This window comes from Equus asinus, chromosome 15 (assembly GCF_041296235.1).
Source record: "Equus asinus isolate D_3611 breed Donkey chromosome 15, EquAss-T2T_v2, whole genome shotgun sequence".
Lineage (NCBI taxonomy): Eukaryota > Metazoa > Chordata > Mammalia > Perissodactyla > Equidae > Equus > Equus asinus.
Genome location: NC_091804.1, coordinates 13,787,331 through 13,794,690, shown reverse-complemented (window position 1 = coordinate 13,794,690; position 7,360 = coordinate 13,787,331).

Below are 7,360 nucleotides of genomic sequence, written 5' to 3'. Positions count from 1 at the left end.
ATACTTGGAGCCATAAATCTTAATTCTATTTATTTATCCTGAGATGATAATCAGGGTACTAGGAAAAGGCTATATACAAGATGTTCTCTGTGTTGTTTATATTGATACAAAAATTGAAAACAGCCTAAAAGTATGCTAATAAAAGCTCAGTTGACAAATTATGGTATAATCTCTATGAGTGGAATTTCTTCAGGCATTAAACATGAGGTAGTAGTAGAATGTGTCATGAGTGTACATGTCTGTGATGTTCATGACATAGGTAAAAGGAACAGATTGTAAAACAACATACCATGTGGTCACATTTTTGGAAAAGTATAAACAGAAAACAAACTGAAAAGATGCATATAAAATGTAAACAGTGGTTATCTCTGGGAAATAGGACTACATTGGACTGTACTTTCCACATGCGTGTGTATGCGTCTGATTCATATTTTCCAAATTATCTATTACACTATCACCTTTATAACAATTTTATAAAATTACTTTTTAAAAATGAAAACAAACTGAAAAAAAAATATGTATATATCACTGGCTAGATGATCAGCTCCTTGAAGTCAGGGACTGTGAAAAAAAATTTTTTTCTTTTTTTTATTGCAAGAACACTGGTTTATAACGTGATATAAATTTCAGGTGTGCTTCATTATATATTTCGATTTCTGTGTAGATTACAACATGTTCACCACAAAAAGACTAATTACAATCCATCACCACAGACATGTGCCCAATCACCCCTTTTGCCCTCCTCCCGTTCCCCTTCCCCTCTAGTAACAACCAATCCAGTCTCTGTTTCTATGTGTTTGTTTGTCATTGTTTTTATCTGCTACTTATGAGTGAGACCATATAATATTTTACTTTCTCTCTCTGACTTATTTTACTTAGCATAATACCCTCAATGTCCAATCATGTTGTCACAAATGCCCAGATTTCATTGCTTCTTATGGCTGAGTAGTATTCCATAATGTATATATGCCACATCTTCTTTATCCATTCGTCCCTTGATGGGAACCTAGGTTGCTTCCAAGTCTCGGGTATTGTGAATAAGGCTGCAATGAACATAGGGGTGCACATATCTTTATGCATTCGTGTTTTCATGTTCTTTGAATAAATACCCAGCAGTGGAATAGCTGGATCAGGTGGTAGATCTATTTGTAATTTTCTGAGGAATCTCTATAATGCTTCCCATAGTGGCTGCACCAGTTTGCACTCCCTACAGCAGTGTATGAGGGTTCCCTTCTCTCCACATCCTCTCCAACACTTATTATTTCCTCTCTTGTTAATTATAGCCATTCTAATGGGAGTGAGGTGATATCCCATTGTAGTTTTGATTTGCATTTCCCTGATAGTTAATGATATTGAACATCTTTTCATGTGCCTGTTGGTCATCTGTATATTGTCTTTGGAGAAATTTCTGTTCAGCTCTTTTGCCCATTTTTTAATTGGGTTGTTAGTTTTTTTGTTGTTGAGATGTATGAGTTCTTTATACATTTTGGATATTAACCCCTTATCAGATATATGGTTTGCAAATGTCTTCTCCCAGTTGTTAGGTTGTCTTTTCATTTTGTTGATGGTTTCCTTTGCTGTGCAGAAGCTTTTTAGTTTGATGTTCACCCGCTTGTTTATCTTTTCTATTTTTTCCCTTGCCCGGTCAGACGTGGTACTTGAGAATATACTGCTAAGACTGATGTTGAAGAGCATACTGCCTATGTTTTTTCTGGAAGTTTCATGGTTTCAGTTCTCACAGTCAAGTTTTTAATCCATTTTGAGTTAATTTTTGTGTATGGTGTAAGATAGTGATCTACTTTCATTCTTTTGCATGTGGCTGTCCAGTTTTCCCAACACCATTTATTGAAGAGACTTTCCTTTCTCTATTGTATGTTCTTGGCTCTCTTGTCAAAAATTAGTTGTCCATAGATTTGTGGGTTTATTTCTGGGCTCTCGATTCTGTTCCATTGATCTGTGTGTCTGTTTTTGTGCCAGTACCATGCTGTTTTGGTTACTATGGCTTTGTAGTATAATTTGAAATCAGGGAGTATACCTCTAGCTTTATTCTTTTTTCTCAGGATTTCTTTGGCTATTTGGGGTCTTTTGTTGTTCCATAAAGATTTTAGGATTCTTTGTTCTATTTCTGTGAAAAATATTGTTGGAACTTTGATAGGAATTGCATTGAATCTGTAGATTGCTTTAGAAAGTATGCACATTTTAACTATGTTAATGCTTCCAATCCAAGAGCATGGAATATCTTTCAATTTCTTTGTATCTTCTTCAGTTTCTTTCAACAATATTTTATAGTTTTCAGCGTACCAATCTTTCACCTCTTTGCTTAAGTTTATTCCTAGATATTTCATTCTTTTTGTTGCAATTGTAAATGGGATTGTATTCTTAATTTCTCTTTCTATTACTTTATTGTTAGTGTATAGAAATGCAACTGACTTTTATATGTTGATTTTGTATCCCACTACTTAGCCATATTCATTTATTATTTCTAAAAGATTTTTATCCCACAACTAGAAGGACCTGCAACTAAGATATACAACTACGTACAGGGGGGTTTGGGGAGATAAAGAGGAAAAAAAAAAAAGATTGGCAACAGTTGTTAGCTCAGGTGCCAATCTTTAAAAAAAAAAGATTTTTAGTAGATTCTTTAGGGTTTTCTATATATAAAATCGTGTCATCTGCAAGTAGTGACAGTTTCACTTATTTCTTTCCGATGTGGACCCCTTTTATTTCTTTTTCATGCCTGATTGCTCTGGCTCGGATTTCCAATACTATGTTAAATAAGAGTGGTGAAAGTGGGCATCCTTGTCTGCTTCCTGTTCTCAGAGGGATAGCTTTCTGGTTTTCTCCATTGAGAATGATATTAGCTGTAGGTTTATCATATGTGGTCTTTATTATGTTGGGGTATATTCCTTCTCTACCCATTTTATTCAGAGTTTTTATCATAAATGGATGCCGTATCTTATCAAATGCTTTCTCTGCATCTATTGAGATGATCATATGATTTTTATTCTTCATTTTGTTAATGTGGTGTATCATCTTGATTGATTTGCAGATGTTGAACCATCCCTGCATCCCTTGAATAAATCCCACTTGATCATGGTGTATAATCTCTGTAATATGTTGTTGTATTTATTTGCTAGTATTTTGCTGAGGATCTTTGTATTATTATTCATCAGTGACATTGACCTGTAATTTTCTTTTTTTGTGTTGTCCTTGTCTGGTTTTGGTATCAGGGTAATGTTTGCTTTGTGGAATGAGTTAGGAAGCTTCCTCTCCTCTTCAAGTTTTTGGAATAGTTTGAGAAGGATAGCTATTAACTCTTCTTTGAATGTTTTGAAGAATTTACTAGGGAAGCTGTCAGTCCTGGACTTCTATTTTTGGGTAGGTTTTTGATTACCATTTCAATCTCCTTACTGGTGATTGGTCTATTCAAATTCTCTATTTCTTCTTGATTCAGTTTTGGAAGGTTGTATGATTCTAAGAATTTGTGCATTTTTTCTAGATTATCCAATTTGTTGGTGTATAGCTTTTCATATTATTCTCTTATAATCTTTTGTATTTCTGAGGTGTCTGTTGTAATTTATCTTGTTTCATTTCTGATTTTATTTATTTGAGCCTTCTCTCTTTTTTTCTTGGTGAGTCTAGATAAAGGTTTGTCAATTTTTTTTTTTAAGATTTTATTTTTTTCCAAAGCTGTATATTCCTAGTTGTGGGTCCTTCTAGTTGTGGCATGTGGGATCCCACCTCAGCATGGTTTGATGAGCAGTGCCATGTCTGCACCCAGGATTTGAACTGACGAAACACTGGGCCGCCTGCAGCGGAGTGCGCGAACTTAACCACTCGGCCATGGGGCCAGCCCCTTGTCAATTTTTTTTATCTTTTCAAAGAACAAGCTCTTGGTTTCATTGATCTTTTCTATTTTTTTTTAGTCTCTACTTCATTTATTTCTGCTCTGATTTTTATTATTTCCTTCCTTCTACTGATTTGGGGCTTTGTTCTTCTTTTTCCAATTCCTTTAGATGCACAGTTATATTATTTATTTGGGATTTTTCTTGTTTGTTGAGGTAGGCCTGTATTGCTATAAACTTCCCTCTTACAACTGCTTTTACTGTATCCCATAGATTTTGGCATCTTGTGGTTTCATTTTCATTTGTCTCCAGGTATTTTCTGATTTCTCCTTTGATTTCTTCATTGATCCAATCGTTGTTCAGCAGAATTTTGTCTAATCTCCACATATTTGTGGCTTTTCTGATTTTATTCCTGTTGTTGATTTCTAGTTTCATATCTTTGTGGTCAGAAAAGGTGCTTGATATCAATTCAATCTTCTTAAATTTATCAAGACTTGTTTTGTGGCCTAATATGTGATCAGTCCTAGAAAATGTTCCATGTTCATTTGGGAAGAATGTGTATTCTGTGGTTTTGGGATGGAATGTTATATATGTATCTACTCAGTCCACTTGGTCTAATGTGTTGTTTAAGGCCAATGTCTCCTTATTGATCTTCTGTTTGGATGATCTATCCATTGGTGTAAGTGGAGTGTTATAGTCCCCTACTATTACTGTGTTACTGTCTATTTCTCCTTTTATGTCTGTTAATAATTGCTTTATATATTTAGGTGCTCCTATGTTGAGTGCATAGATATTTACAAGTGTTATATCATCTTGTTGGATTGTTCCCTTTATCATTATGTAGTGCCCTTCTTTGTTTCTTGTTACAGTTTTTATTTTAAGGTCTATTTTGTCTGATATAAGTATTACTACCCCAGATTTCTTTTCTTTGCTATTTTCATGGAGTACCTTTTTCCATCCCTTCACTCTCAGTTTGTGAGTGTCTCTAGGTTGGAAGTGTGTCTCTTGTATGCAGCATATATATAGGTCTTGTTTTTTATCCAGTCTGCCACCCTATGCCCTTCGATTGGAGCATTTAGTCCATTGACATTTAAAGTAGCTATAAGATAAGAAGGTACTGATAACATGTACTGAGCTATTGATAAGAAGAATGTATTGATAAAAATGTACCATTTTACCTTTTTTTCTGGGTGTTTTAGTGGTTCTTCTCTGTTCCTTTCTTCTTCTCTTGCTCTCTTCCCTTGTGGTTTGATGGCTTTCTTTAGTATTATTTTTGGATTTCTTTCTCTTAATTATTTGTGTATTTATTACAGGTTTCTGGTTTGTGCTTACCATGAAGTTCATATATAATAGTCTACTTATATAGCAATCTATATTGAGTTGATGATCTTTTAAGTTTGACCTCTTTCTAAAAGTTCTATTCTTTTACTCCTCTTCTCCAACATTTTATGTCTTTGATATCATGCCTAACCTTTTATTTTATGTGTGTGTATCCATTACCCTCTTATCATCGAAACAGGTAATTTTAGTACTTTTGTCTTTTGACCTTCATATTATCTTCATAGGTGGTTGATCTGCTACCTTTACTGTATTTTTGCCTTTGCCAGTGATTTTATTGCCTTTTATTGTTGTTGTTGATCATTTTCTTATTCCTGTTTGTGGTCTTCTCTTTCCCACTTAAATAGGTCCATTTAGCATTTCTTGTAAAACTCATTTCTTGGTGATAAACTCCTTCAATTTTTGCTTATCTGGGAAACTCTTTCTCTCTCCTTCCATTCTGAATGATAACCTTGCTGGGTAGAGTATTCTTGGCTGTAGGTTTTTTCCTTTCAGCACTTTAAATATATTGTGCACTCCCTTCTAGCCTGTAAGGTTTCTGCTGAGAAGTCAGTGGATAGCCTTATGGGGTTTCCTTTGTATGTCACTTGTTGCCTTTTTCTTGCAGCTTTTAGGATTCTCTCTTTATCTTTAATTTTGGACATTTTAATTATAATGTGTATTGATGCAGGCTTCTTTGGATTTATATTGTTTGGTGCTCTCTGTGCTTCCTGTACTTGGATGTCTGTTTCCTTCCATAGTTTAGGAAAGTTTTCAGCTATTATTTCTTCAAATAGATCTTCTGTGCCTTTGTCTCTCTCTTCTCCTTCTGGGACAGCTATGATATGAAGGTTAGTGCACTTGATGTTGTCCCAGAGTTCCCTTAGACTGTCCTCATTCTTTTTAATTCTTTTTTCTTTTATCTGTTCAGGTTGGGTGATTTCCTCTTGTCTTTTGTCCAACTTGCTGATCCGTTCTTCTGTATCATCTACTCTGCTATTGAGTCCCTATAGTGCATTTTTCATTTCCAGTATTGTATTCTTCATTTCTGATTGGTTCTTTTTTATATTTTCCAATCCTTTGTTGATGTTCTCATTGTGTTCATCCAGTCTTCTCTCAAGGTCAGTGAGCATCCTTACAACTTTTTGCTTGAACTGTTGGTCAGGTAGATTGTTTATTTCTGTTTCATTTAATTCTTTTTCTTGGGTTTTGTCCTTTTCCCTTGCTTGGAACATACTCCTTTGCCTCCTCATTTTGCCTCTTTCTCTGTGCTTATATCTATGTATTAGGTGGGTCAGCTACATCTCCTGATCTTGGAGAAGGGGCCTTATGTAGGAGATGCCTTTTGAGGCCCAGCAATGTGTTTCCCTTTCATCACCAGTCCAAATGATACAGGAGTGACTTCTGTGTGGGCTACCTGTGTTCTTCTATTGTGAGAGGGTTGCTCTTGCTGCAGGTACCCAGGGAGTCTAGGCTGTCCCCCTGGCTGGCTGGTTGTAATGCTCAGCTGCATGTGGCAGCTATGAACCTTTCAGTCAGTTTATCAGGTTTGGGGGGCCCCAGCACAGTGCAACATCTAACAGGACATTTCTGTTGAAGTTTTTCTGTTAAGTGGGTAGGCCCCCAGCATGGCTGGTTGTTAGGCTCAGGGGCTTACAATTGCTGTAGGCCTCCTGCCTGCAAGGCTGTTGTCAGCTTTCTCAGGATTGCAGCTGAGTGGGGCTGGCACCAAGCATGGGATACCCAATTGTTTCAGACTTTGGAAGGCAGGGCCGACCCCCTATGTGGCTGTTTGAGAAGAACAGGTCTTCTGCCTCTGATAAGCCCCTCGGCTGACAGGTCCATATCCACCGTCAACACAGTCCTGGCTCGTGAACACATCCTCACCCCCTGGAGCATATCCTGTTGCCCCACTGCGGAGGGCCCTGAACACTCCACCAAAGCCCCGCCCACTCCACCTGTTCTTAATGCCCACCTTGCCCCATAGATGTGAACCTACTCACCTGCCTGCAGAGGATCCAGGCACCCAGTCTATGTGGGCTGAAAAGTTACTTGAGGGCTTGCTGTTGGGTGGGGCCAGTCCCTAGGGCAGGCTGCCTGCCCTGGCTGAGTTGGATTAAATCAGTGCTCTAGTGGGTGGGGTAGACCCTGGCTAATAGGCCAGGGGAAGAACTCCAATGGTGTCTGCCAGCGTCTGT